Source organism: Meles meles, chromosome 4 (genome assembly GCF_922984935.1).
Source record: "Meles meles chromosome 4, mMelMel3.1 paternal haplotype, whole genome shotgun sequence".
In the NCBI taxonomy this organism is placed as follows: domain Eukaryota; kingdom Metazoa; phylum Chordata; class Mammalia; order Carnivora; family Mustelidae; genus Meles; species Meles meles.
Genome location: NC_060069.1, coordinates 146,603,998 through 146,631,747, shown reverse-complemented (window position 1 = coordinate 146,631,747; position 27,750 = coordinate 146,603,998). Strand labels below are relative to the sequence as shown.

Genomic DNA, 27,750 nt, shown 5'->3' with positions numbered 1-27,750 from the left:
AATGCCTTTCTTTTTAATTTAATTTTTTCAGTGTTCCAAGATTCATTGTTTATGCACCCCACTCAGTGCACAATGCATTTTTAACAGACAGAGAGGAACTTTCCACGTTTGGGGGACAATGTGTGAAAGAATTAGTGGTGGGAACAGTTAAAAACAACGTTCCAGATAAGTCAAGCACTGGTTTTGTCAATATTTCCTGACAGACTTGCTACAAGAGCAAAAACACTGTTGCTCTAGAAACAATGAAGACAGATAAACAAGAAACTGACCTCCAAGTAATTACACAGTCTTGGGATATACACACGTGATTCGAAGCCAGTCTTGGTACTACAGTAGGACTTTTCAAGGAATTCGAGATGGAAAGTGACCCTCTGGCCAAAAATGGAACAAGTCCAAAGGCATGACAGAGCACAAATAATTCTGAATAAGCCTGGACAAACTCCATCTTGGCTGATGAGGAGTGCTAGAATGGGGAAATGTTCTAGATTTCTCTCTCATTGTCCCCCACAAATTTCCATTCAGAGACAGATGCTCCAGCAATATATGCTAGTAAACAGTTTCTATTTGGGGTCCTATTAGGACCTGTAAAACAAGCACGTTTTGTTGTGTGTATATTGATTCCAGTGTATCGACTTTAATTTATTTGCTGTAATTAAACTCATGTAATTATTGCAAGAAAATTCAATGAAAACAGGCTCAGACATTTCTTTTATACCAGTGCTCCATGTTGTTCTGGTTTATGGGGATTCTCCTGGGGCTCAAAGTGAGGAATTCAGGGTCAACGTGGGACACTCCCCAATAGCAAGGGGAGAGAGTAAGTGTCAGACAGACACCATTACAGAGCAGAATTGTTTTTCCTTTGCAATGAGCTTTATTACTGTTCTTATGATACACGCTGATTTTCTGCAAGTTCTAACAGCAAAGAAAATCTCAAGGGAGAAACAAAAAGTGATCCCAAATCCCACCATTTAAAGGTAAGCACGGTTCACTTTTACCAGTCATCCTGCTGGACATCTCCCTACAGTAGATGAATACAAAGGGAAGAAGGTGAACATTTTCACACTCTTGGTAAAATGGCATTTTACTGTCTGATCTGCCTTGTTCACTCAGTGATACAGTAGTCCCTCCTGAAGCGCAGTTTTGCTTTCTGCAGTTTCGGTGACCTGCGGTCAAGCAGGATCGGGAAGCAGGTATCCCCCTGACTTACCGCCAGAAGGTTCACAGTAGATGAACCCTATGTCACAGTGCCTACATCACTCACCTCATTTCACCTCATCTCACGGGGCAGTTTATCATTTCACATCAACACAAGCAGAAGAATGGTGGGTACAGTACAATAAGATATTTTGAAAGACCACCTTCATATGACTTTTATTATATTGGTCTAACTGTTCTGTTATTAGTTATTTTTGTCCATCTTTTACTGTGCCTAATTTATAAATCAGATTTTACCATAAGCATGAATGTATGGGGAAAACAGTATACATAGGCTCCACTGCCATCTTTGGTTTCGGGCACCCACTGGGGCTTTTGGACGTACCTGTGTGTAAAGGCGGCCTACTGCCTATCATGGGTACTTTATACGTCAAAATACTTATTTCCATACCATCATTTTTAATAGCTACATAGCATACCATCTTATGTATACAATTATTAATTTTTTTAAGATTTTATTTATTTATTTGAAAGGGAGACAGAGAGAGTGTGCATACATAAGCAGGGGGAGGGAGAAGATGACTTTCTGCTCAGCAGGGAAGCCGACATGGGCTTAATCCTAGGACTCTGGATCATGACCTGAGCCAAAGGCAGACACTTTACCAACTGAGTCACCCAGGCACCCCTATAATAATTTTTTTAAAAAACTTGATTGGTGAGGGGAGCCTGGGGGATTGTTGAGTGTATTTCCAATTTTTCTTTACTGTAAAAAAAAAAACTGCAATTACTTGAGCACATATCATCTCATACTTCTATAATTATCTCCTTAAGGTAAACTCTTACAAGTGAGTTTGTTGGCTTAAAAAGAACAACTTCCCAAACTGTCCTCCAGAGGTTTTTTTTTTTGTTTTTTGTTTTTTGTAAGCCAATTTACAGTTCCACTAAAAGCCCAAGAATATACAAATGACCAAGAAAACATTAAAAAAGATACCCAATATCATTAACCATCAGGGAAAAGCAAATCAAAACCTCAGTGAGGTATCACCTCACACTCATTAGTATGTCTGTCATCAAAACGACAGAAAATAACCAGCATTTCTGAGCCATGAAGAAGCTGGACCCCTCATACACTACTGGTGGGAATGTAAAATGGTGCAGCCACTTTGGAAATCTATCACTGTTTGAGGCAGTTCCTCAAACAGAGTCATCACGGGAGCCAGCAATTCCACTCCTAGGTATGTACCTGAAAGAATGTAAATCAGGGACTTAAAAACTTGCATGCCAATATTAGTTGCAGCATTTTTCACAATAGCCCAAAAGGAGAAACAACCCAAGTAATCATCGACAGGTGAATGGATAAACAAAATGCGGTCTATCCATTCAATGGAATGTTCTTCATTCAGAAAAAAGGAAATGGTTCTGATATATGCTGCAACCCAGATGACCCTTGAAAACATGGTAAGTGAAACAAGTTGAACACAAAAGGCAAATATTAGAGGAATCCACTGATAAGGAATACCTAGAATGGGCAAATCCACAGAAACAGAAAGGATCAAAGGGGCTCAGGAGAGGAAGAATAGGGACTTACTGCTGAATGATTACAGTTCCTGTTTGTGGTGATGAAAACATTGGAAATAGTGGAAATGGTTTCACAACATTGTAAATGTATTTAATGCCACTGAATTGTGCATTTAAGAATGGTTACAATGGCAAATTTTATGTTACATATATTTTACCACAATAAAAAAGTGAAAAAAAAAGTTCTTGAGTTTAAAAAAAAAAAAAGACATGAATGAAGTATGGATACATGTTACAATACAATACAATTTTGCTAAGTAAGACAGGTCAGTCCCAAAAGACGGCATATTGTATTATTCTACATAAAATGTCCAGAACTGGCAAATCTATGGAGACAGGAAGTAGATAAGTAGTTGCCTAGAGCTAGAGGCCCAGGGGCTGGGGGTTAAAGGGGCGCAGAGGAGGGGTGAAGAGAGGAGTAACTACTACAGGATATGGGGTTTTTATGGGAGGTGAAAATGTTCTGAAATTAATGCTGGTGATGGTTGTACAATTCTGTACTAACTGTACTAAAAAAATATCAAAATATACGCTATAAAGAAGTGAATTGTTGGGGCGCCTGGGTGGCTCAGTGGGTTAAGCCTCTGCCTTCGGCCCAGGTCATGATCTCAGGGTCCTGGGATCGAGTCCCGCATTGGGCTCTCTGCTCAGCGGGGAACCTGTTTCCCCCTCTCTCTCTTCCTGACTCTCTGCCTAATTGTGATCTCTCTGTCAAATAAATAAATAAAATCTTAAAAAAAAAAAAGAGGTGAATTGTATAGTATGTGGATTATACCTCACGAAACCAAGAAAGCTGTTATTTTTGTTATCGTGTATTTTTCTGATGATGAGTTGGACAATTTTTTCACACTTATTGAACATTTGTGTTTATTCTGTTGTAATTCTGACTTGCTCATCTTCTTTGCTCAGTTTTGTTTTCATTTTTAATAATGTAAAGATTCATTTGTAGTCTCCATTGACAAGTATTTTTGTAAGTACATCATGTTCTTGAAGTTGGTGCAAAATACTGTAGATGGCATGTCTCAAGCCAGAAGAGAAGGCCAGTCTGTTCGGAAGGTGCTGACAGCCCAGCAGGTTGAATTAATTTTATTTGTGACAGAGCAAACACAACATGGATGGGTAACACAAAGAGAATACCCCTTAATTTTTCAGTGCCATAGCAGGTACTTTATGAATATAATCTCACAGGGACACCTGGGTGGTTCAGTAGGTTGGGCGTCTGCCTTTGGCTCAAGTCATGATCCCAGTGTCCTAGGATCAAGTCCTCCATCAGGCTCCCTGCTCAGTAGGGAGCTTGTTTCTCCCTCTCCCTCTGCTTGCCACTCTCCCTGCTTGTGCGCTCTCTCTGTCAGGTAAATATATATATTCTCATATAACCCACCACACCCATTTACAAAGAAGGGTGGTCAATATCCTCCGGGTTACAGAGTCAACTGTTGCAACTGTTAGAATTTGAACCTAGTTCTCTCTGCTCCAAAGTGCTCTCCAACTTAAGTGTCCTCTGAAGAGTATTGATCATGTATGCATGACCAATAATAGGAAGCTATGATGATGCTTTTAGTACTTTCTGAGCTCCAGACACCTGGAGTACTGCTGAGCAGCCACGGGCATTATGAAGTTGGAGCTGTCTGGATATACATTTTGTTCATTGTTCCCAGAGAGGCCGTGAGGAGAAATTTATCAACAAAAACATAAATTCTTCAGTGTCCCTCAGATGTCCCTGTGAGGAATTATGAGCTTCCTTCAGTCATAAGAATTGTACTTGGACATCTCCGCTCAAAGTCCTCATTTGGAATGCAGCAGTAAGAGCTCAGAGGTCACAAAGACCCGGAAATGACAAAGTCACAAAAAATGACACAGCCTTTGAAAGAGCTCACGAATATTACATTTAGGAAATCTGTAGATTCCATAGGGTTATATTACACATCTGTGTAATGATGGATAGTGTCATGCAAGGACGAAATTATTAAAAGACATTACTTAGAGTTTATCTACTCAAATCTTTCACTTTACAGATGCAGTAACTGAAATCCTAAGATTTTTTAAAATTATTTTTATTAACATGTAATGTATCATTTGCCCCAGGGGTACAGGTCTGTGAATCATCAGGCTTACGCATTTCACAGCACTCCCCATAGCACATACTCTCCCCAATGTCCCTAATCCAACCACCCTCTCCCTACCCCTCCAACCCCCAGCAACTCTGTTTGTTCCCTGAGATTAAGAGTCTCTTATGGTTTGTCTCCCAATCCCATCTTGTTTCATTTTTCCTTCCCTACCCCCCACAACCCCCCCAAGATCCTAAGTTGTTGTTGTTTGTTTTTTTAAGATTTTACTTTTTTTTTTTTTTAAGATTTTATTTATTTATTTGACAGAGAGAGAGATCACAAGTAGGCAGAGAGGCAGGCAGAGAGAGAGGAGGAAACAGGCTCCCCGCCGAGCAGAGAGCCCGATGCGGGGCTCGATCCCAAGACCCTGAGATCATGACCCGAGCCAAAGGCAGCGGCTTAATCCACTGAGCCACCCAGGCGCCCCCAAGATTTTACTTATTTATTTGACAGAGATCACAAGTAGGGAGAGAGGCAGGCGGGGGGGGGGGGGGGAGGGGTGAAGCAGGCTTCCTGCTGAGCAGAGAGCCAGATGTGGGGCTCGATCCCAGGGCCCTGGGACCATGACCTGAGCTGAAGGCAGAGGCTTTAACCCACTGAGCCACCCAGGAGCCCCAGAACCTAAGATTTTTAATTAACAACTTTACTTAGAAAAACCTCAGTGAAGGGAACATAGAACAATTCCTACTGACTCCAAACTCCTAGATTTGCCAATGCCCTTCCTCTTCACACTCTGAAAAACCTCCAAAGTCAGTTTTCAATGGCAAAACCTCAGTCTGTGAATTTAATATTTTTCGTCTGTCTACGCTGCACTGGGAATTGTTCAACTCTAACTCCCTTTAGCCATGAAGACTGGGGGAGAATATAATTCTCAGCGCTGCTCATGTTTTCAAGTCACATGTCCTCAGGTTGCTAAAAATTTCTAGCCTGTGAAACATGAAATGAAATGCCAGGATGCTATTTTTGATTGACAACGAAAGCAAGGGAGTGGATTTATATCCACTGGCAAAATCTTATGATGACAGTGAACAATTGCTAGTGATGAGACATAAATGTTACCACATAGCATTGACAAAGTTTCCACCTTTCTATTGATTGAGAGGAGACTGCTTCCCTCTGGCCTCCAGTCTCTAACATTCCAAAACCAGATATTTAATTTTATTTTTAAGTTACTTATAAGTGTAATGGTATCATAAGTGTGATTCAGCAAGGAAGAGTGAAAAGAACCACAAATGGGAAGGAAATGCACACTTTTTTTTCATTTTCCATTTATATTTTCCTTCCCTTGGAATTCAATTGTTTTAACATAACTTAATTTTTAAAAAATACTTCCATGATTTGAAATGCTCAGAAAATTTATGTGAATCAATGTTTCAAGTAGAGAAGATATTACAAAAGATAAAATCTAGTTCAAAAACTATGGATGTGTTTTTTGATCCTCATGTATCTTCTAGAACAATAGAATGGATTGCTCTAAGAGACAGACAGTGTTCATTTCACTTAAAAAAAAAAACTTCATGTATTTTGATATCAGCCAATCCAATGTCACAGTAGCAGACAATTTAAGGCAAGGACACTTAAAATATAAAGAAGGTACACAAAATGTCAAAGTCTGTGGCACATTTATTTACATAGCAATACGGAATTCTGCTCCATTCTTTGAATAATGAAAGTAATGGTCAGACTTAAAAATAAATACCTAACATATGATATCTAATATATTTATCTTATTTAATAATAATATATATTTACATTTAATGCATATTAAGTAAGTATTTGAGAATATAATGCAATTGGAAACCTTGGGAAAGTTCAAAATGTATTTTTGTATATATACAGATGGACATATGTATGCTGAATTAAATATATATTACATATACATATATATCAATAAGAAATTTATATATACCCATACCAAGCAAAAAGCCAACACTTTCTTTGTTTCCAGTTAATTCACTGATCGGTCGTTTGTTTTCGCAATCCCGTAGGTACAAATACAAACAAGACTCTGCACTTAGGCGCCAAAAACAACTTGCAGTGTCATCTTGTCATTTTAACTCCTCTTTTATTGCCCCTCTTTTTCTAAGGGATTAGACTCCCCCTGGACTTCAGGGGTTTTATGTTAGTGTTTTCCCAAGTTGATTTTGTTTTACTCTTTAAGTTCACGCCATTGTTTGCTGACATAGTGAAATGTGATTTACAGCACAATAACCAGCCAACTGGAGAATGTATTAACGGGATACTGGGAATGCCAGCAGTAAAGAATGTCAGGATCCACTAAAAATAGAAGGTTTCATACTTGCAGTTTAGTCACCTTTGTCTGGTATAAAAATCTCTTACTTCAGCTCATCATGAGTTTGTTTTCTGGGGATTTTTGTTTTTTTGTTTTGGTTTTTGTTCTTAAACCATCGTGGAGGGAACAATTCAATGCGAAAGTTATTTTTTAAGAACTTTTTTTTTTAACCCATCAAATTTCAGTATACATGGTTAATAACCACTTCAAATTTCTATGCCAGGAGAAACTTTTACCTAATTGCCTGCCAAGGCTCATAAAGTACCTCTGTGTCATTGGCAATTCATTGGTCTATTGATGTCATAACTCACATTGATATTTTCTGGCTCTCCTTTTTCACTTATACTGATGCACCCTTGCTTTTTTTTGTTGTTACATTTACAAGATTAAAGGTTATGCCTCAGGTATATGGTTTTTAATAGATTCTATACATGTTCTCCTAAGTGGATTTTCTCTTTCTCTACAACACACACACAGAGACACAGACACACACACACACACGCATGTATGCCCATACACATGCATTAAATAGTTGAATATATTCTCCTCCAAGTGGAATTTTTTCATTAAACGGAAGCATTTCAGGGTACCTGGTGGCTCAGTGTCTGCCTTTGGCTCAGGTCATGATCTCTGGGTCCTGGGATTGAGCCCCACAGAGGGCTTCCTGCTTACTAGGGAGTCTGCTTCTCCCTCCCTCCCTCTCTCCTTCTACCCTTCCCCACCACTCATTCTCTCTCTCAAATAAATAAAACCTTAGAAAAATAAACTGAAATATTTCATTTCATTTTCATATTGATCTACAGGTCCTTTTAAAGCTACCCTTCAAAAGTCCCTCTTCATGTGACATAATAGGGATCAAACCACCTTATCTCAGAATGCCCGAATTTGTGCAAGATCACAGCTAATGAATTACCTTCCAGCACGATGTCATGAGGATCCGTCGCCAGAACCAAATCACATGTCGGTTCTTCCCACAGTAGCGCACATCTTCTCCATTGCTATGAAATGTTCTGCAGCGGCCAGCACTGTGCAAAGAGAAACAGCTCAGATCAGGACATCTCTGTCACTTCCCCCAGGATGACTGTGAAGTGTGAAGAAAGTATGTTCACACCTGCCAATTCTGCCAAACGTCATGCTCTCATGCTGCACACCAATTAGTTTTACATTCTCTTGAGGAAAGTACGAGTGTGAAAAACTGTCTTTTGGCAGTGACATAACTGTCTTCTACTACTTCAGAGGAGTAGAGCTTTCATCTTCACTAGCGGGATGGAGAGAAGTTTGAGGCGCAATGGGAAATCATTCCTGTATGGAGAAAAGTTTGCTTGGACGTGTCAAGCCATTGTTAGCTCGGTAAACATGCCGACCTACGTCCAGGTGAGTCAAACCCCTCATTCCTCTCAACATCGCGTCCTGAGACATTCGAAGACCCAAACAAAGGGTGGGAACTTGGTCAATGAGGGTGGTGTAACCTCACGCTGGCCAGGTTAAATGCCACAGAGAAATTAGTGATTGTACAAAAATTGGTCCACTTCATATAGCTAAACCATGTGGTGCCATGGTGGCTTACAATTCTGAAAAATATACATTTGGGTCATTTTCTAGGAAGTGGCTAAAATGTTATGTGCGTGTTGTAATTAGTTCAATCTTTTTTTTTTTTTTAAACCATACAGCTTACAATGATAAGCCGTTGAAGTTATTGCCTGCATCTACCTCACAGATCTTGAAATAACGCAACAGTCATCTAAATGACTAAACAACCATCATGGAACTATTTGCAAAACCATCTTCTCTGTCAGACACCACCTCACTAACCTCCTCGGGAGAACCCAATTTTTCAGCCAGGCTTGCTACTATTTCTGTCACATTTTTAAAGTCATATGAACTTTTTAAAAAATTGTTCTAGTAATTGCTTCATTAAGAGTAATATTCTTGAAAATTTCAAAAGAAATGTTTTGCTCTCAAGTCAGCACTCAGTATCATATAGATGATGTTGTGATTTATAGAAAGAAATATATATTTAGACTGTCCCATTTCTGGCACAGATCTCCTAAAACTCTCAGAATTTCCAAAAAGGGGTCTTTTTAAAATAATATTTTTATTTATTTATTTATGTGTTTTAAATTTTTTTTCAGTGTTTCAAAATTCATTGTTTATGCACCACACCCAGTGCCCCATGCAGTATGTGCCCTCCACAATACCCAGCACCAGGTTCACCCCACTTTCCTCCCCCACCCTCCAAAACCCTCAGTTTGTCTCTCAGAGTCCACAGTCTCTCATGGTTGGTCTCTCCCTCTGATTTCCCCCAACTCACTTCTCCTCTCCATCTCCCAGTGTTCTCCATGCTATTCCTTATACTCCACAAGTAAGTGAAACCATATGATAATTGACTCTGCTCTCTGCTTGACTTACTTCACTCAGCGTAATCTCTTCCAGTCCCGTCCATGTTGATACAAAAGTTGGGTATTCATCCTTTCTGATGGAGGCAAAATACTCCATTGTATATATGGACCATATCTTCTTTATCCATTCATCCATTGAAGGGCACCTTGGTTCTTTCCACAGTTTGGTGACTGTGGCCATTGCTGTTATGAACATTGGGGTACAGATGGCCCTTCTTTTCACTACATCTGTATCTTTGGGGTAAATACCCAGTAGTGCAATTGCAGGGTCATAGGGTAAACTCTGCTTTTAATTTCTTAAGGAATCTCCACACTGTTTTCCAAAGTGACTGCACCAACTTGCATTCCCACCAACAGTGTAAGAGGGTTCCCCTTTCTCCACATCCTCTCCAACACTTGTTGTTTACTGTCTTGTTGATTTTGGCCATTCTGCCTGGTGTAAGGTGTTATCTCAATGTGGTTTTGATTTGAGTCTCCCTGATGGCTAATGATAATGAACATTTTTCATGTGTCTGTTAGCCATTTGTATGTCTTCTTTGGAGAAATGTCTATTCATGTCTTCTGCCCATTTTTTGATGTGATTATCTGTTTTGTGTGTGTTGAGTTTGAGGAGTTCTTTATAGATCTTGGATATCAGCCCTTTGTCTGAATGTCATTTGCGAATATCTTCTCCCATTCCGTGGGTTGCCTCTTTGTTTTGTTAACTGTTTCCTTTGCTGTGCAGAAGCTTTTGATCTTGATGAAGTCCCAAAAGTTCATTTTCACTTTTGTTTTCTCTGCCTTAATATTTTCATTCAATAATCTCTACACTAAATATGAGGTTCAAACTTACAACCCTGAAATCAAGAGTTGCATGCTCTACTGACTGAGCCAACCAGGTGCCCCAGTTGTGCCCATTGTTATGTCCATGAGGTGACTTTTGGAAAGCCTCTGAGAACAAGAGATGGATATCAACTGGGAACCAACCCAGTGATTACAGGGTTGGAACTTTCAATCTCACCCCTCTGACAGGGGAGGAGAGAAACCTCAAGATTGACTTATTGCCAATGGTCATGATTTAATCAATGGTGCTTACATAATGAGTCTCCATAAAACCCCAAAAGGACAGGGTTGTGAGAACTTCTAGGTTGGTGGACACATGGAGGTTTAGGGATAATGGTGGACCTAGAGAAACCATGGATGCTCTATGCCCTTACCCCATACCTTACTCTATGCACCTCCTCCACCTGGCTGTTACTGAATTATACACTTTGATAATAAACTAGTAATCTAGTAAGTAAAATGCTTCTCTGAGTTCTCTGAACCACTGCAGCAGAATCAAACCTCAGGAGGAAGTCACTGGAGCTTCCAACCTGTAGCTATTCAGTCAGAACCACAGGTGATATATTGGACTGTCAGGTGATACCTGAAGTGTGGAGGGGGTCTTGTAGGACTGAGCCCTCGACCTGCGGAATCTGACACAATCTCGAGGTAGACAGTGTCAGAGTTGAACAGAATTATAAGGCACCCAGCTGGTGTGGGAGATTTGTTTGGTGGTTTGGGAAAATCCACATATACGTACACCTTGGATTTGGGGACAGAGTCAGAGATGAGCCTTGAGGGGGAAGAACCTGAGACCTAAAAGTTGTGAGCCTCTCTGTGGAAGGATGTGAATAGTGAGGGTGGATACAAGGGGGAAAAGAAAATGTCAGTGGGCATACAAACAATCTGTGATGAAGGGCCAATCTTCCTTGCGATTTGTATTTAAAAATAAAAACAAAAAGAAAATGTTCTAAGTCCAAGACACACAGTATAAGCCCACTGGGTCTACTTTTGGATGTCACGCAAAGTCAAGTTGCTTCCAAGCTCTCTTGATGTTCACTCTCAAATACTTGACCCAGACCTGAGAAGCAATTCACAGGTGACTGCTTCACCTCCCCAGTGAAACCAGCAGCCATTTCACATGGGCCTGTCGGCGTGTTGGATCTGGCAGTGTTTTAGGATCCTAGTGGCCAGTCTTTTCCCAGGCTGTGGGAACTTTGCTCTGGCTTACTGTGTTTCAGCCTTCTGGGGGTCCTGGAATGCTGATTCTCAGGTAAGAACAGCCTCTCCCAAGCTCTGCCAACCTCTCTCTCACTCATCTAGAGATCTCTACAGTCCTGGGGCCTGCATCTGGGCCCTCACCTCCAGCTAGTGCGGCTTTCCAAAACACGTGTTTTTCTCTGTTAATAGCTGGTTTCACTGCTGGGAGAAGCTCGCCTGCTTTCCCTCTGCTTTTAGAAATGATGAAATGGCCGTTTTAGAAGTAGAATAAGATGAAGGACTCCATTATCTTAATTTCTCTCTCTCCTCTTATGGCTTAGATGCAGTCCAGAGCTTGCTCCCCGGTCCACTTTGATCCTCCTGCTCATTGTAGGTGTTCAGTCTGAGACATGCAACCTATCCACAGCTCATTTAAAGAGCTCGGGTGATTTACATACGCCAGACATATCAATGCTTCCTTTACCAGTCCCAATCTAATTTCGCTCCTAACTGCAGGATGCTAACTCTTGCCACCTTCGATCTTGGCAAAAAAATTTGACATCAAAAACCCTCCCAATTCAGGAACGCTGTCATATATAAAGACAGGAGAGCTGTTCTCTCACATCCCTTCAGAAGGGAAGATAGAAGATTTATGGACTTTCAGTGGCATTTTCCCTGACTCCTTGTGACTGTCTGAGCAGAAATAGGGAAGATTCATTTTCCGACTGGCCCTCATATGTGCAAGCTCAGTCATCTGCAACCCAGCTAATTAGAAAGGGCAGTGGTACCTCTTGAACAAAGCAGAGAAACAGACCCGCGCCAAACTGCAAATGTACATAGTATTGATGACGCTGCCACGTGGAAGCAGTGGAAGGACTAAGAATAAAGCTCACGCCTATGAACCTTTGTGAAACATTTTTTTTAAGGCAAAGGACTGAATGCTACTTCTTGGAAGGGTCACTGTCAGCAGGTTTTGTGCAAAATTAATGACAGAATGTGGTTGGTAACATGCTTCATTGTTCCTGTGGAAGGAGATGGCTACATTTTGAATAAAGGACAATTATAAGGATAAGAAAGAAACGATGGAGTGTGAAATATTCCCAGCTTAATAACAGACTATAGCTGAGCATACAGAAGCTACAAAATGCCACCTGACTCTTTCCTCTAGTGCAATAAAGGGCATCACATTTCCTGAGCATCTGGTATGTTCCAGACATTGGACTAAGGTGATTTTCTACATTTTAGAAGTAATATACTATTGTCATCTTCCTATAGTTGAGAAAGCAGAGATTCAGAGAAGTTAAATAATGTGCAAGGTCATACAACCAGCAAGGGCGAAAGCTGGGACCAACGTCTGTCTGAATCCAAAGCTTATTCTCTATGTACCAATTACCACGCAAAGCAGATGGGCAAAAGCCTTCGATATCAGATCACTATATACATCATTGCTACTTCAATTATACTCTGTTATCAAAATTAAATAAGTATGAATTAATATTGCATTAGAGTATAATAAAAGCACTAGGACTGTGCATAGCCTGTGTTTATTAAATAATGCAACACAGAAATAATATATGAAACTTAAATATATAGTATAGTATAAAAGGACACAGACACAAATCCATTTGTCCCTCTATATTATCTAAACAGATGTCTTCTAAAGAGTTGCATGACATTTTATTCTATTAGATTACATTCCAATGTAAGTATTACAAGTGCATTCAGAACCTCAACACATTTATTTACTGGAGAGAACTTGAAAAAAATGCAACTTCTCCAGAATATATCAGGATTTAAGAATAATAGGAAATTTTGTCACCCATGAAGGTTGGACTATTTTATGAAGCCCTTTGCTACTGATGTGACAATTATTTTGTCTATAATAGGAAGCTCTACTGAAAATAACTCAGCCGATCTGAGCTGCAAGTTCAAAGTTCTTTCTACCTTCTTTCCCAAGTGATGGGTTTGACATGTCTCCAAGGATAAGCATCTGTCTTAGCTGTGAATGAGGACCCTCTAAGAACTTATGTTTGTGAATATGCAGATTCTTAGACTTCAACCCATAGAAATTTGCTCCAATCAGCCTCAGGTAGGGCCCAGGGATCTGCATGTCAACATACATCAGTTTCTGACACAGGTGGTCTAAGGCCCATGGGTTGAATGAAAATCACTAGACTAGAGGATCCTGCCCTCTAGTTTGGAATGAGTTCCTCAAATTCTTGCTTAGGCTTACAGTAGGGCTGCCATAAGGCTTTCCAATGGAGATGTTCCTGGCTTCTCAAATTGCTGGAGTATTTCTTAAGCTGAACCAAGTTGATATGTGATAAATCCCAAGGACAAACCTGGCAGGAAACTGGCCTTTACAAGCAGGACTGTTGAAGTTCTGTTCAGATAAGAAGTTGTTTCCTTTTATTTGCTTTCCTTCCTACTCCAGGCTGTTCTAAAAATAAAGCTGTGAACCAGAAGAATTTGGTCTTTATATCTTACTTCCTATGCCTTTCACTTCTAACTTCAATATCCAAACCACATGTTGGAAATTAAAGCTTCTTACTACTTAAGATCATTAACTGAGGCATCCCACCTAAGGAGCCTGGTCCTCCTTTACATGGTCTGGATTTCTATTTCCTCTATGAACATGTATTTCATCCATTTCCCATCTGGTCAGAATCCTAGCATCAGAACAGTGACACGACTTTCACATGACACATTAAAATGAACTAACGGACTAATATTTTATTTGGGAGCCGAATTAGAATGAAGAGAGGCAGATTTCATCATGGATTGCACATATGGCAAAATAAAGTTAACGAATGAAATTAGAATAATGGTATCAGGTGATGTGGAAATGCAAAGACATTTCTTTCTCCACTTTCCTGCTGGAGACAATAAATACATATTTAATTCATCAGCAATCCACTACCTTTGTTGACAATTCAACAAGGTCATGGAAAGACTCTGCCAACTAATAGGACTTGGAATTCAATATGACAAAACCTGGACTGTAAATATACTTTAATTTCTTTTTTTTATTTTTTATAAACATATAATGTATTTTTATCCCCAGGGGTACAGGTCTGTGAATCGCCAGGTTTACACACTTCACAGCACTCACCATAGCACATACCCTCCCCAATGTCCATAACTCCCCTCCCCCTCTCCGAACCCCACCTCCCCCCAGCAACCCCCAGTTTGTTTTGTGCGATTAAGAGTCACTTATGGTTTGTCTCCCTCCCAATCCCATCTTGTTCCATTTATTCTTCTCCTATCCCCCCAACCCCCATGTTGCATCTCCATATCCTCATATCAGGGAGATCATATGATAGTTGTCTTTCTCCGATTGACTTATTTCACTAAGCATGATACCCTCTAGTTCCATCCACATTGTCACAAATGGCAAGATTTCATTTCTTTTGATGGCTGCATAGTATTCCATTGTGTATATATACCACCTCTTCTTTATCCATTCATCTGTTGATGGACATCTAGGTTCTTTCCATAGTTTGGCTATTGTAGACATTGCTGCTATAAACATTCGGGTGCACGTGCCCCTTCGGATCTCCACATCACTCGGCATCAGGGAAATACAAATCAAAACAACAATGAGATATCACCTCACACCAGTCAGAATGGCTAAAATTTACAAGTCAGGAAATGAGAGATGCTGGCGAGGATGCAGAGAAAGGGGAACCCTCCTTCACTGTTGGTGGGAATGCAAGCTGGTGCAACCACTCTGGAAAATAGCATGGAGGTTCCTCAAAATGTTGAAAATAGAACTACCCTATGACCCAGCCATTGCACTATTGGGTATTTACCCTAAAAGTATTCTTTAATTTCTTAAAGGGAAAGTCAGGATAATTTATTAGAATACAAAACATAATCAAAATCAAAGATAAAGGTGTATACCGAAACTGCTTGGTTAAACATGAGGTTCCATGGCAATATACAAAACCACAATTCCAAGCTGAAGCCAATTACTGTAGCATTAAGACAGACACAACAGCCAAGCAAAATTCTCAAGATTGAGAGCAAAGAAGAAAACCAATTCTCCCATAAAGCTCTAAAAATGAAGCCAACTTACTATATTTTAGACCATCTTTGATGACCTCCCAGCATCAAGCATGATTAATACTTAAATATATCATGAAATAATAGCAGTTTCGGATGAGATAAAGGGTAGGCAGGAAAGATCCCATAATTTGTTGGTTTGGGGGGTTTTTTGGGGTATCATTAGAACGTTTCAAACTTTGGCTCTGTCCTTGGATCCAGACAAATCTAGAAGCTTTCAGCTTCTTAGTAGTAAATCATTTAGCCATAACTTTCAACATCATGATTATAATTAACACTCAAGTCTTGATAAGTGCTAATGTGTTACTTTTTTTAGGTAGCATGTTTTTTTAACAGGGTTCTTTAATATACAAGACATTATAAATCCCAAAGACTCTTAAGGATAAAAACTTCAGCCACTAGAACAAAATAGGAGGGAAGATTTCAGGGAAGGAAGTAAGAGGTCTTGTAACCTCTAAAATAATTCTACATTTTCACCTACTGCCCTCAATATATAGGAAAAACAAAAACAAAAACAAAAACTTTGCTTTATTACAGGGCTTACCATGTGGTACAATTTCAGGTGGAGAGCATAAAATAAGGTGGAGAGCAAACGTATGGCTCATACTGAGAAAGATATCCATCAAGAGATAAAACAAAATTCCAGCTCAAATGGAGAGAATTCTTAATATCAGAAATACCTTTAGGACAATTCATTTTGCTTTGCCTCGGAAGTCTCTTCCTTGGGCTAAGCTGTAGATTTCAAAAGAGACCTTGGTTGGCTTTGGAGAGGGGGAGAAGAAACTCAGGGAGTCCCATGCAGAACCTCACTTCCTGTGAAGAAGTGAGATTCTGGGAAGTTGGTATGTCAGGGTCGTATATCTTCCAGATATGAGCACAAAGTGGGGGCTCAAAAGGGACACAATGATAGTAATAATGGTCCTAGCTGCCCCTGACTCCTCCGTATAACAAACCGCTACACTTGCTTCTGCACGGGTCATGTGGTATAGCTCTGCACTTCTCTCAGCCTTTGCTTTCACACGTGCACAACAGTCATAATAACGCATGTCTGTAAAGCCATGGTGAAGTCGAAATGAGACTGCCAGTAACGACACGTGACAAATGCCCAAGCACCTCACAATTCTTAAGCAGTTTGGATCCAAAGTCGGATGTTTTTCTTTTCTCTGCGTATCTTTCAGTAAATGAACTGACCCTACCCTGATATAGAGAAGACTTTTTAAAAAATATTTTATTTGGGGCGCCTGGGTGACTCAGTGGGTTAAGCCTCTGCCTTTGGCTCAGGTCATGGTCTCAGGGTTCTGGGATTGAGCCCCGCATTGGGCTCTCTGCTCAGCGAGGAGCCTGCTTCCCCCGCTCTCTCTCTGCCTACTTGTGATCTCTGTCAAATAAATAAATAAATAAATCTTAAAAAAATTTTTTTTTTATTTATTTGACAGAGCGAGAGAGAGAGAGAGAGAGAGCGAGTGCACACGCGCACAAGCAGGGGCAGAGGGAGACGGAGAAGCAGGCTCCCAGCTGAGCAGGGGCCGATGCAGGACTTGATCCTAAGATCCGGGGATCGTGACCTGAGCTGAAGAAAGACACTCGACTGACTGAGCCACCCAGGTGCCCCATAGAGAAGCCTTTGGAATCACAAACAAATCAAATTCTAATGTTCTTTAAGGGAGGCCTACTTACAACCTGATTGAGCTTCTGATAAATATAAAGGGCAGAATTATTAAACATGTTTTAGAGACTTGTAAGAAATTTTTCTGCAGTTCAGTAGGAGGGTGGCTGGAGAACCAGCGGCCCAGCTGTTTATCTGCAGAAGGACAGATACTGAGGGATTAATTCCCCAACTGTTCCTGGTGTTCCAAACTATACCGACCTTGTGTGTGCTGAGGGCAGATGTCCTGCCCTCACCTCACGGGTAATATCTCAGTTCAAGGTCTTTTTCTCAGAGAAAAGCAAACCACTGACCCCACTCCAGACTAAGGCATACCCCTCTGTTACACTCTCTCCTAGCATTTGGTATTTTCTTTCTTGGTGCCTATCATAATTGATGAATAACATTTGTTTGTGTGATTCTTTGATTTATGCCTGCCTCCTCTCGAGTACAAGCTCATTAGGGTAAAAAGCGTGACTGTTGAACTCACCATGATATCAACCCAGTGCCTAGTCCAGGGTCTGGCACATGGAAGGACCTAAATAAATATTTGGTGCTTTAATGAAGAGTGAAGACTCAAAGCCAAATCCTCTGATGCCAAAGCCAGGGTTCAGTTTACCACCAAAGAAATGGCTCTACTTAAGTACTACTTGGGGAGCCGAGAAAACATAGATTTCCAAGGCATCATTCAGACCCTGTAGAATCAGACACTCTCAGGGCCAGAAGAATCAGTATTTTTGAAGTGCAGCCCATTCGGGGACCAGCTGTATGAACCGCTGCACTACACATACATATGGAACAGCTGTAACCCCGAAGTGCTTATAAATAGAGCAGCCAGACGCCTCGCATTTTCACTTCCTACTGTCTTTCTTGCTCAACACGGAAAGGAAAAGCCCTCCAACAAAGGGATGAATTATCCTTAAAGAGGACAAATAATCAAAAGCAGCCCCCATGTCTTCACACAGAACAGGCACTGCATAATGCTTTGCATGAACTGTGCATCATACACATTTTTTAAAAATGGAACTTTAAAACATATTGCTCAATGGAAGAAGCCAGTCTGAAAATGCTACACATTCTATGATTCCAAATTATGACATTTTGTAAAAGGCAACAACTATGGAGATAGAAAAGTGACTTGTGGCTGCCAGGCCTGGTGGAAAGGAGCAGGATGGCTTCAGCACAAAATCATGTGTCAAATAAACCAATCATGAGACACTGACGTATGAACTTAAATGACAATATTTTGCTTTAAAACAAAACTATTTTTTAAAGATTTATATTATTTTATTTTTAAAGATTTTATTTATTTATTTGACACTGAGAGAGAGAGGGATCACAAGTAGGTAGAGTGGCAGGCAGAGAGAGAGGGAGAACTAGGCTAGCTGAGCAGAGAGCTCAACCCAGGGCTCCATCCCAGGACCTGGGACCATGACCTGAGCCAAAGGCAGACGCTTAACCGACTGAGCTACCCAGGTGCCCCAAGATTTACTTTTTTTTTAGAGAGGGACGGCTAAGTTAGGGAGAAGCAGAGGGAGAGAGAGAATCCCAAACAGGCTCTATGCTGAACACTGAACGTGATGCAGGGCTCAATCCCACAACCATGAGATTATGACCTGAGCCCAAATCAAGAGTCGGGTGTTCACCAGGTGAGCCACCCGGGTACTCCTAAACTGTTTTTTAATAATAACACCAAGAAAGAAAGTCCAAAGAAAAAAGAGAGAGACCGAGAACCATCACAACTAAAAGAGATTTATGGGCGCTATCAGCCTAATGCGATGGGTGAGTCTCATATGGATATTCATTCAAGCACACTAACTATGGAGAAATTAATAAACTCTAAACACAGGTTGAACATTATATAATGCTAAGGACTTAAGTTTTAGATGTAGCAATTTTATTAAAATTAGGGTTTTTTCCTATAAAGATCAAAACAAAGATAAACCCAATAGAGATTTGTTTCAAAACCATTTGAGGAGGGATGAGAGTGGGTACAGGTCAAACAACATTATGTCTGGAATTTGCTTCCAGATAATTTGAGGAGGGATGGAGCATGGGTACAGGTCAAACAAAATTGGCTGTGAACTGATAATTGTCTAATTGTTGGAGCAGAGGGATGGGAACATGGGGTTCATTACACTGTCCTCTCTCCCTCTGAATATATTTGAAATTTTCCATCATGAAAGGTTTTTTTTTTTAAGTTTCTTACCCACCATTAGTTCTAGTGCTTATCCATGTGTATTATCTTCATTCAATACATACAGATATGAGTATTAAATATAAACATAATAATTAAAATTAAAACACAAGAGTACCCTATTTCAGCATTTCTGCTCTGATTATTTTAGTAATTCATGCCCTGCTGTTTCTGTTAACCTTTCTAGGAAACAGCCCGCATCAATCTTCATGGCCTCTGTGGTCCCTCGGTCCTCTCATTACTCATTTCCTTCAAGTGCTTATGGCCAGCAAAGGGCATCCCTGGCAGAAGGAACGAGTCCAAGGGGTGCTGTTACCTGTTGATGCTTTTCCCCTCAGGCAGAGGCCAGAATTGACTCGGGTCTGTTTGCAGAAGCTCTGAATTCAGCAGCAAGGACTCCCTTACCCCTGGGCATGGCCCACTGCCACAACACCCGTCGTCGGACCTGGGTGATCCAGACAGAGCATCTGAAGAGTCTGTATCTCCCCCCACCCCGAGTTTGGATTTATTATTCACTTGCAATACCCAGGCAGGATGAATCCGAAAAATCCGAGTGATTTATAAGAGATGTGTAAAGAAAAATGAGGTTCTGCCCCCTTCCCAAACAGCAGGAGCAGCCCTTGGCTAGCCACGGGAAGATGTGATAGGGTCTTGGGGCTGGTGACAAACGACAGGAAAAACAGTGAAAATTCCATTTCCCCAGCAACAAAAATATAAGCCAAAGTCATGAAGCACCTTCACAAAATTCAACTTTAGAGGCGGGGACATTATTTTGTTTCAGATTTCTCGGACAGTTATGCCCTAGGCCTGCCCAGATATGGATGACCAGAACTCTCTGACTCCATACCACAGGCCTTCTTGGATTAAAAAATTTGGTTTTGAGTTACATATAATGCATATTAATAAATATGCAGCAGGCTTCTGGGTGGCTCAGTCAGTTGGGCATCCGACTCTTGGTTTTGCCTTGGGTCATGATCTCAGGGTCGTGGGATCAAGCCCCACATAGGGCTCTGTGCTCAGCAGGGAGTCTGCTTGGGATTCTCTCCTCTGGCTTTCTTCTCATTATGCACGTGCTCTCTCTCTCAAATATATAAATAATCTTTAAAAATAAATAAATACGCAGCATGTTCAGAGGTGGCAAGAGGTGTATGTCCTCACTTGTTACCCTCTTTCCTCTTAAGGAGTCCCTTACTTGGGGGATGAAAAATTCCACAGACAAGTAAAATGAACACTTTGACTTCAGTTGATTAATTCAGCCAGTTGTTAAGGCACTCCTTTAAAACTCTTGTCATTTACTTGTGCCGTTTCGGTTTCTGGCATTCAAAATATTCTAAATGACTGCATTTATGCACCTTTCTACAAGTTTTTAAAGGTGTCTGGGGAATTTCACTAAGCCCAGGGATTTAAAATTCTAAAGGTCAGGAAGTGTATCACTGCCTACTTACACAAGGACCCTGCAATAGTACGAAAGTGAAACACTGATTATCCAAATTGGCAAGTACATATTACCTACTATGCTGTTGCAAAATATTGAACTGACTTTCAGGAGGGACAGGTTCTAGTCCCAGCCTATCCACTCACAAACTATTTGGTATTAAGTAAATTATCACAGTCTCAGGAGCCTCCATAAACTAAGGGACAGATTAGATGAGGGCTGATGGTCATTCCAAATCTCAGACTGAGTGAAATACTGATTAGTGACCCTTCAATTTACAACTGTTTGGTTTTCTCTGGGATGATGACTGCCTCACACCACAGCTCTGATATGCTGTGATACCAACATCACATACTGCCATTTGCACACTCCTTTCCTGAGGGCAGGTCTATCTGGAACCTTCTCAGGTCAGACATGATGTGATGAATTTAGGATCAGAACATATAACATTGTGTTCCTGAAAACCTGATTTCTTCAAATATTAAAATAGGTTGTTAGACTTCAGCCATTACAGAAATATATCAATTTAGATGCTCAATATCAGTCATGAGACTCACAATATTCTCTCTTCTGATGAATTCTAGAGAAGTGCCTTTGGTGCTCATTTTCCACTCCATGTAGCCTCATGATCCTACAACTATGACATTACCTCACCACTATTATAAATAATAGCTAATGATTTCTGTTACAGTATTTGTTTTGTCTTCCTTCTAGCAGGCATTCATAGTGCCTTGGCCACATCCCTTGGCCCACCAGGTAGCAACATGGATATGAAGGACAATTCTGTGCAAGTGACCAGTGTAGGGGGGCAGAATGTACCACCCCAAAATATACCTCTTTGGCATAAGGATTATATTAGGCTGGCTATTTTTAAGAAACTGAAGAGGAGCTCTGAAAACCAAAAGAAGTTACCCTTTTGTGAGAGACATTTATATTTATAAGGGAAATCTCCTTACAGGGGTAGCTCCCTCAATGTACCAGGAAAAAGAGAATGACTCTATATCTCTAGAAACTGTCATCAATAAAGAAGGCATGGACTTTAAGTTTGCATAACAACCTTAACTCTTGTTTATTATGTTTATTTGTAACCTCCCATAACTGACTTGGAATCAGCTGTTTAATTTATTTTGAATAAGTATTAACACCTCTCCTTACATTAATACTCTCTCTCTCTCTCTTTTTTTTTTTTTTTTAGAGAGGGAGGGTCTCCAGAGGAGGGGCAGAGGGAGAAGGAGAATCCCAAGCAGGCTTCACGTCCAGCACAGAGTCCCTTGTGGAGCTCAATCCCACGACCTTGATATCATGACCTGAGCAGAAATCAAGAGTTCAATGCTTAAATGAGTGAGCCACCCAGGTGCCCTATATAAATGGACTCTTAAAGATGCTTTGCGGAATATTGGCATATAGGCATATTGTCCCTGAAGTTAAACCTGCTTTTAAAACAGGGCAAAGACCTTTTGAATTAATACTTTTGAAACTTTTTGGAATTTACAATAAGTACCTAAACATGAAAAGAGTAAATATATTTGCATTCATTAAATCCAAAAACAAATTTACATTTGCGAAACCAAAATTCTGTCAACAGTTCTTACAATAATTTTATTTATGTTATTACTTCACTTTCATTTGATTTTTTTCTTAATGAAGCTTTACCTTTAAACAGTTTTTTTTATAAAATACTAATAGTGCCCTACATTTGCACAGCACTTTTAAGTATTGAAATGACTTTGACTTTATTTCTTTTAGCTGAGGCTCAGAAGAAAACTTTGTGAGATAATGATGATATCCCATTTCCAAATGAGGAAACTGAGGCTACACTGCTAGTAAGTAACTGTGTCCATATTCAAATCTAGGTTTCCCCATTTTTCCAAAGAAGACATACAGATGGCCAACATACACATGAAAAGATGCTTAACATCACTCATCAGGGGAATGCGAATCAAAACCACAATGAGATATCACCTCACATAGGTCAGAATGACTAAAATTAACAACACAGGAAACAAAAGGTGTCAGCAAGGATGCAGAGAAAGAAGAACCCTCTTATACTGTTGGTGGGAATGCAAAGTGGTCCAACCACTCTGGAAAACATGAAGATTCCTCAAAAAGAGAACTACTGTATGACCCAGCTGTTGGCACTACTAGGGATTTGCCCAAAGGATACAAAAGTACTGATTCTAAGGGATACATGCACCCCAATGTTTATAGCAGCACCATCAACAATAGCCAAATTATGGAAAGACCCCAGATGTCCATCAACTGAGGAATGGATAAATACATACACATACACACACAATGGAATATTATTACTCAGCCATCAGAAAGAATGAAATCTTGCCAATGTGGATGGAGCTAGAGAGTACTACACTAAGTGAAATAAGTCAGCCAGAGGAAGACATACCATATGATTTTACTCATATGTAGAATTTAAAAAACATAACATGAGGGGTTTCTGGGTGGCTCAATGGGTTAAGTAGCCAACTCTTGATTTCGGATCAGGTCATGATCTCAGAGTCCTGGGATTGAGCCCCAAATTAGAGAGTGTGGAGTCTTCTTGAAGATTCTCTCTCTCCCTCTGCCCCTCCTCCTGCTCACATGGAATCTCTCTCTCTCTTTCAAATAAATAAATCTTTTCAAAAATTACATGAATATGGGGGGAAAGAGAGAGGCAAACCATAAAACAAACTCTTAACTATAAAGAACACAATGAGGGTTGCTGGAAGGGAGGTTGGTGGAGGGATGGGTTAAATAGGTGATGGGCATTAAGGACACTTATGATGAGCGTGGGGTGTTATGTTAGTGATGACTCACTAAATCCTACACCTGAAACTAAAAACAAAAACAAAACAGAACAAAAACAAATCTAGGTCTCCCAGCGCCAATTACAATAATAAGCCATTCATCCTTTAAGTATCAACATTTCCTTGTAAAATGCCTAAAAAATCACCTCAAGCATTCCACAGAATAAAACAGAAGCAGCAGTTTTTCGCGGGGGTATTCCATAAACAGTCAAAAAGTGGTCTCTCCTTCATGGAATGAGCAACAGAAACAAGTAGCTATACTAGTTCATCAAGAAGAGAAACTAATCACCACCCAGGTGTCCAGATTCCAGGAAGGATGGTTTCGTTGAGCATGCAAGGGAATCGCAGCAAGCTGATAAAACACAGGAGCTTTAAGGGACTCATTTTGATTGATAAAGTCAATAATCCATCAAGTAAAAAATCTCCCTAAAGTAGAATTTGACAAGATAGACTATAACAATCGTGTGGGATCTGTTCGGGTTTATTTCATTAATGGTGTTCTGCATTTAGCCAAGAGGCTAGAGCAAATCTTAGAGGCATGCTGAAGCTCAGAAGAGAAGTGACTACTGATCAATGACATGACCTGGTAGGGTGTTAATGCTGGAGTCCTAGACAAATGCCCCCTGCTGTTCCCTCTGGAGTTCCACCATGACGGTCTTCTGTGTGACGTCTTCTGGATGACAAAAGAGCAGCATGGATAACAGAAGCTTGGTCATATACAGGGGCATAATCAAATAAGTAAACATAATCCATACAATTGCAGTGGGGTTCCACAATGTTAGAGAAGAGAGATACAAATATTGAAATGGAAAAAGAATAGAAAGAACTCAATGGTGATGGATTGAAATTGAAAATATTGGTATGAATGAATGGATTTCAAACTGTCTAGATCAAGTAAGAAATAAATATATATGTACATGTGTATTTATTATTATATATTCCTTAGTTTTGCCTTCTAATAATCTGGAAGAAGTGACACCCCAATAACAATGAGCACCCAAATCTTGGCTTCTAAATACTCTTCCTCACTAGAAGGAATAAGATTTCTTAGAATGATGACCAATACTAAGATGGGGCATGAAAAGTTTGAGATGAGAATGTTTTATTGTGCTGGACAGTAAAGAAATGCTCAAAAAATAATGAAGCTACATTGCTAAGAATACAAAGACAATCAAAGTGGCTCCCACAACAATTTTAGCATCAAACTAAATAAAGATAGTAATGGATTTTAGTCCATTAAATAAAATAGTAGACCATGAGTTTATAAAGACATAAACAAGTAAGTGAATAACTTGAAATGTGAAGAGGAATAAGGTGCTTGCATTGTCTTAACGGACCTCACCATGAGAGGTGCTGGGGGGCTCATTTGGTTAAGCATCTCTTTTGGCTCAGGACGTGATCTCAGGGTTGTGAGACAGAGCCCTGTGCAGGCTCTGTGCTCAGCAGGGATTCTGCTTCTCTCTCTCTCTCTCCCCGCCCCTCCCCCTTCTCATGCTCTCTTTCAGGGAGTCTGCTTCTCTCTCTCTCTGCCCCTCCCCCTGCTCATGCTCTCTCTCTCTCTCTCTCTAAAAGAAATTTAAAAAAATCTAAAAAAATAAAATAAAGTACCTCCCCATGAAATACTTCTAATTTACAAAGGGAGAGAGGGTAATTTCACTATGAAGAAACCTGGCAGATACCACTTTAACCTAGTTATCAAAGTGGACATCATTGGTAATCAGACAGGTCAAAATCCTGCCCTTCAGACAAGATGCAATAAGAAGAAAGCAGCATCACTTTTGTGATAGTTCTGCCAAAGATACATTAATTTTATCACAAGGTAAAACTAGACATACCCAAACTGAAGGACCACAAAATAATTGGTCCATGAGTAAAAGTGTCCAATTTACAAGATTCAAGGAAAGATTGAAGACTTTCCTAACCCCACTGAGGCTAAAAAGCTAGGGCAGTTAAATGCAGTGCATTATTCTAAACTGGATCCTTCTACTATGAAGGATATTATTAGAACTGGGAAAGCTTGAATGGGATTGATGAATGGATGATAGCAATATATCAACATTAATTTCCTGATTTTGAGGGTTCCATGGTAGAGCATCTTGGTTTGTTGTCTATTGGAGTCTTAGGGTATCATGCTGGCAATTTGTTTCCACATGGATTTGGGGAGTCAAAAATTCTTTGTACTCATCTTCCAACTTCCTGTAATTTCATGACTATTTAAAAAAATTTAAAGCCTAATGAGTTGTTATAAATATTTGGTATATATCAATGAGGGTATAAAATACATAAAATAATTGATTTCCCACAAAATAAAACAAACTTTTATAACTGCAAAAGACCCCACACCTTAAATGATTTACTTATTCTAAACACTATCCTAAGTTTAGATTAAAACAAGCTGGTTAAAACAAATCAAGAATAGATTCATTTATTGTATGATATAAATAGTAAAGAGAATGGGGACAAATTAAACCAATTAAATTTTACTCAGCGATTACCTACTCCCCAACCCGCACCTAAAGAGAAGTTGAGGAAATCATTCAATAGAACACAGTGCTATTTAGCTTCATACAATTGCCAAAGGAGATCTGTTAAAGTACTTGTTTTTTCCTCTCTGGGTTATTTTCATACAGATTTGACTAAGAAACGAGCTAGTCTCAACATCAAATCAAAAGGAAGAAGGAGAGAATTTTGTGGCTGGAAAAAAATACAACCCCTTTCCTTTGTAACAAGATTTAAACATGTATCTAATTTTTAAAAATTTGATTCAATAATTAAATTTCACTGGCAGCATTTGCCTTATTATACTAGTGATGGATAACTGTTAAAAATAAAGTTTCAGATTGTTATGCCAGCTTGGCAAGTCTGAGATGGATGTTCCAGAATGGTGTTTCCTCTCCCAAATAGTCTTGAATACGCTAATGTTATTTCAGCCCATATGTGATTACACTTCACCATTTTTCCAATTGGTTTTTCTGAAGCGATTACAATTAACTGGCATGTGTCCATGTCTTTCTATCATGGGAGGCAGTGCCATGCAATGAAAATGGGACTGGATAGGTCAGTAGCCTCAGTATGTTTCAGTTTCCACTTCTATAAAATTAGAGGACCAAGAAAGACAATTTCTAATGTTTCTCTGAACGTGTCTTATGTCTTCTTCATTTGCATTCAAGATATTGTCTTAATTAAATTGCAAATGGCCAACTTTAATTTCTTTTTCATTTTCTCACAGTACCTCGTATAGGTTTATTTTTGTTAGTGTTTTTTTTTCTTTTTTTGTTTAGCAGAGGGCCTCAGACTATCAAATTCTGATATTAATAAAATTATCAATATCTTGTCTTAAACATGCAGAAATTTTTCACAAAATAGTGCAAAAATTAGAGCTCCTGGGTGGCTCAGTCAGTTAAGTGTCTGACTCTTCGTTGTAAGATGGAGCCCTGCATCAGGCTCCAAGCTCAACATGGAGACTGCTTAAGATTCTCTCTCTCCTTCTCCCTCTGCCCCTCCCTTGCCAACTTGCAAGCTCTTGATGTTGCTCTCTCAAAAAAAAAAAAAAAAAAAGTGTAGAAATTATCTGCTCTAAGCAAATGTGTTATGTTAGTGTTGTTTCCATTTAGAGTTCTAATTTTGCACCTGCTAAGAAAATGTATTCTTTTTCGGGGGTGATAAAAGCCTGCTAATTTTCAGCCATTTCTGTTTGTCTTCTGATACGCATACCTGAGAACCAACCCCAATAATACAAATCATATTAAAAATTCAAGGTATTTAGAGGATACCAGCGAATTGGTAAATATACTGAAAATAAAAATAATGTATGTACTGTGGAAGCAGTGAAAAGAATCTATAAAATGTAACGTATTTTTGCTACTTTAAGATACTCCTAAATTATTTTGTTTAATAAGGCTTCTCTGAGAAATTAATAATTTGTGATGCTTGGGTGGCTCCATTAGTTAAGTGTCTGTCTTTGACTCAGGTGATGATCCCAGGGTCCTGGGGTCAGGTTCTGCATGGGGCTCCCTGCTCAGTGGGGAGCCAGCTTCACCCTTTCCTACTGCTCCCTCTGTTTGTGCTCACTC

General features: G+C 39.8%; 1 long non-coding RNA gene across 4 annotated transcripts in view; it reads right to left on the bottom strand.

The window, feature by feature from the left end:
* LOC123940098 overlaps positions 1-27,750 on the bottom strand; it is a 315,785-nt gene that overhangs the window by 267,757 nt on the left and 20,278 nt on the right. For all 4 annotated transcript variants that reach the window (XR_006818031.1, XR_006818028.1, XR_006818029.1 and 1 more), the window contains exon 3: positions 8,048-8,159. This is a non-coding gene — a long non-coding RNA (uncharacterized LOC123940098). The remainder of the gene's footprint in view (positions 1-8,047; positions 8,160-27,750) is intronic.